We start from the raw sequence: 4,575 nt of genomic DNA, 5'->3' as shown, positions 1-4,575 counted from the left end.
CTTCCGTAGTGATACTGCCTCGGAAACCCAAGGAGGGGTCGCTATGAGTCGGGGCCGACTCGACGGCACATAACAACAACAACAACAACAGCAGCCGGTGTTTAGTCCCCTCCAAATCCTTTCATTCAAGGCTTGGGGTCCAGGATTATCTTCTGTATCTGTGTTAATTGGTTCCCCTTTTCTTTGTTGAAGAGGGTCTGTGCAGTCTTGCTGTCTATTCTGCCATCTTAGCAGAACTCTGCCATAGTGTTTTCAATGGCAAATTTTTGGAAGTAGATCACTGGGTCTTCTTTTGAGTTTCTCTGGGTGGATTTGAGTCCTACTCTTTCACTTAGTAGGAGCTCTGGTAGCATAGTGCCTAAGGCACTTGATTGCTAACCAGAAGGTTGGCTGTTCAAACCCACCACCCTACCAGCCACTCCTCGGAAGGAAGGTTGGGCAGTCTACTTCTGTAGTGATACTGCCTTAGCAACCCAAGGAGGGGTCACTATGAGTCGGGGCCAACTTGAGGGCACATGACGGCAACAACACTTTCACTTAGTATCAGGACACTTCAACATTTGTGTCACCCAGAGATTCTAGGATTTCAATAAATGCTGATTGAATGAAAACCAGCCATATGACTACTTTTATGTAGCACGTTAAAGTGTATTAACTAGTTTTTTTATTATTATATCATTGATTTTGTGAGATAAGTGGGTCACCTATCATTTCTGTTTTACAGTTGGCAGAAGTGAGGATAAAGGTTATGCTGAAGAAATGGCAGAGCTAGGACCAAGGCTGCTATTTTTCTATTTATTTTACCACTTTTTTGTAACCTAAAGTATTCTGAATGAAGGCTACTGAATGAACTTGGAGAAGGGATGGGAAAATGGGGAGTCAAAGGGGAAAGAATATTCACAAATTAGCATACATTCTTCTTTGTACTGTCAAACTTGACACTATTGACATTCTTTGTTATGGGGTACTGTGCTGTGCATTATAGGATGTTTGACAGCACCCCTGGCCTACCTATTAGATGCCAGTAGTAAAACCGTCCATCCTCTACTTGTGACAACCAAATATATCTCCAGACATGGCCCAATGGCTTCTGAGGAACAAATTGGCCCATATTTACAACCACTGTACTTGAAGAAATATTTAGATGGACATTATTGAGATTAAATAAGAAAGAATCATTATATTCAGAAGCATTATATACATTTTATTGGAATATTCCACATATAAAGGATTATACTTTTTTACATGACCAAGAAATAGTTAAGCTTTGCATGGAAAAAAATAGCCAATGTACTGACAATTTTAAAGAATATCATCTATTCACTGAACAATGCAGAAAGGTTTATCTGTGTTCATTTACTCACTGTGAAATTTATGGATGGTTTATGTGACAGCAATTTGTCTCTTTCTCAACCCCAATTTGTCATTATACCTTCATCTGTGTCTGTACATTCCTACCCTCCCTCCCCCTAATCCCCAGCCTTCAGGCTCATAGAGATTAAGACTGCTGATTAAAAACTGTGTATGTGTGTGTGTATGTGTAACTACAGTGATATTTTCAATTCTTTTCAAAACAAGCTTTTTATAATGAAGTCTGTGTTTAAAAATAGCAACAACAAATCTTCACAAATCATTCAAATAGAATTGTGTGCATCCCCAGGTGAACATAACGGGAAACATCTTGACACAGCTTCTTTTTCTCTAGAGAGATTCCAGGTAACATGCAGTTTCCTAGACAGGGTTATAAACCCTCCAGATTGTTTCCAGATTTCCAATAAACCATTTTCTGAATCCTTTCCCACTTTCATAGAGCCATTTCTTTTAGTTATGCAACACACTTAGTCTTTCTTGTGGCATATCTTCTTTTCCTCCCTATAAAAGCAAGGAAAGTTCTGGTACTTGTCACAGATGCTATTTGTCTGACTGACTTTGAATCAGCTTTAGTTAACTAAGCATGTGCATTTTAATTTTAAATATCAAATAAAAAACATCCTACCCCTGTTGATTTCAGAAATCATCAAGAATATAAGGATATGGAGGAAAGAAGGGCAAAGTGCTCCTGGCAATCACATTTTATAACATTCAGTGTGGAAGTCTTCTTCTGAGATGGGAGGTTTAATTTGCACAACTTTACCTCCCAGGCTTCTCTGTATGCTTCCTGCTATGTGGAACAACAGATAACAAGATGGTGGAGGTGAAGAGATTTCCAGATTTCCAAGGTAGATTTGGCTCTGTTTGGCTCTTTGGCCCTGTGGTCATGCCTGGCAAGGAGACATGTGGCATGATGTAAGGTTGGAGGACATGAAATGGAAAGGAGTGCGGTGGTGAGAGACCCCTATTTTGGGGGACACTATGGAGCTGGAAGCTGAGGGTGTGAAAATGAGAGTTTCAGGAAGCCAGTGTTGTTAATGGAAAGAGTATGGAGGGGGACAATGATGGTGAGAGGATTTTTTAAAATTTTGATGTGCATTAGAAAAATACATTCCTTTGGCATTTTCTCAGGAGGTTGAGCAGAGACTGGGCATACTTTTAATTAATTTTTGTTTTATTGGATCTACTTTAATTAGTTTTTCCTTGTGGAATGGGAATAATTATTTTTTTGCCCTGTTATACAAATTATTAGTGATAGAGGAATTTATGTATATTTATCACCTCTGGCCTAATGCAGCCACACAATATGTTGTCTCTTTTTCCTGGGAGACGACAGGTGGAACATCTTTTGTCACTTTCCTCAAACCTTAATTACTTTCCTATTTTCCTTTTGGCTCAACATTTTCAGGAAGATCGGTGTCTTTTTAAAAAGCACATTTAAAATTTCTTTATCTTTACTATTTTCTTTACCACAGACTTCATTATCTTATTCTGATGTCTTCAACAGTGTTTCTGTTTCACCTACAGTAGCAAATTCATTACTATACTGCTCTACTGAAATATTGTCTTTTAATTTTAGATGCAAAAATTTAGTGAGTTTTAATTAGTGCATTACCACAGGCTCCACTTCCTTTAGGCTTTAAAATCTTGAACTTAATGAGTCATAACATTTTTCCTCCCAGTTTCTTGACACTTAACCCAAATAAAATTGGTCCACAGTCTACTTTTGCTGCATGATGAGTATCCTGAATCTTTTTAACTTTTACCTTTGAAATAAAGTTCTATACCTTTTCCTAGATACACTTACTTAATTACTGTTGTTGTTTGCTGTTGTAGTGTTGGCCCCTGACTCATGGTGACCCCAAGCACAACTGAATGAAATGCTGCCTGGTTCTGTGACATCCTCATAGTCATTTGGGGATCAGACTGTTGTTATCCATGCAGTGTTAAATGGCTGATTTGTGGAAGTAGATCACCAGGCCTTTCTTCCTAGTTTGTCTTAGTCTGGAAGCTCCACTGAAACCTGTTCAACATCAGAGCAAAATGCAAGCCTCCACTGACCGTTGGGTGGTGGCTGTGCATTATGAGTATTGGCTATGAATCAAATTGGATCTCCCCATGTACAAGGTCTTGGAAGGAAGGTTGGGCAATCCTACTTCCATAGTGATACTGCCTCGGAAACCCAAGGAGGAGTCGCTATGAGTTGAGGCCGACTCGACGGCACATAACAACAACAACAACATGTACAGGGTGACAGTTCTGCTACTGGACTCTCACTGCCCCCAGTTAATTTCTAGATACTTTCTTTTCCAAATATTTTCATTTGGAGAGTATATTATTAAATCTTTGTAGAAAATGTATATTTAGACACTTGAATGGACCCAATTAGTGAAAAATGCTATATATTTGAATTTGTTGAAGTTGAGCTCATTAATCCAAATGAGAAAAAATATCTAGTTATAATCATTAATTTTACAACTGCATGTAAACTCTACTATTGAAAAGCATACACTCATGAATACCTTCTCTTAATCCCATTGAATTTGAAAAGACATTACTTCTCGTGCTCATGTGAGCAGAAATCTAAACATTGACTATGAAGTGGTTGTGCAAGATTGATAAAATCTAGTAAGTGGTAAAAAAAAAAATCTTGTTGCGCTTCCATGAATATATATTTAAAGACACCTAGATATATGAACTGAGGAGCCCTGTGGTGCTGTTGTTAAGCCCTTGCTGTTGAGAGGTCCATGGTTCAAACCCATCAGGCACTCCGCAGGAGAAAGATGTGGCAATCTGTTTCCATGAAGAGTGCAACCTTGGAATCCATATGGGGCAGTCCATGTGGGTCAGAATCAACACAACAGTGATAGGTTTGGTTTTTAGACACAGCAAGCTACTACAGTTTTTTGACAAATTTATATTTTAGGCTTTTACTAGGTCTTTTCTATACCTGCATATATGCATATTTACACTGCAACTCACTTCAGTAATTTGACAATTTGCTTTAGAGTAAAGTACTTCTTTCTATTTTAAACAAATTACCTTGGCCTTTTAAAAAAGGACAGAAGGGAAATAATGACTTTTTTTTTTTTTTTTTTGGTCCCTAAAATGTTCTATCTGTAAAATGGGGATATGATTTTATTTTCTTTCCTGAAGATCAATGCCTGAACTCAGAAAGTGAATCCAAAGAAAAGAGGATTTGCA

The sequence above is a fragment of the Orycteropus afer genome, unplaced genomic scaffold (assembly GCF_000298275.1).
Source record: "Orycteropus afer afer isolate SDZICR_OR568_19922 unplaced genomic scaffold, OryAfe1.0 scaffold00140, whole genome shotgun sequence".
Lineage (NCBI taxonomy): Eukaryota > Metazoa > Chordata > Mammalia > Tubulidentata > Orycteropodidae > Orycteropus > Orycteropus afer.
The sequence above is the reverse complement of the archived record's forward strand: the minus strand, read 5'-3'. Positions refer to the sequence as shown.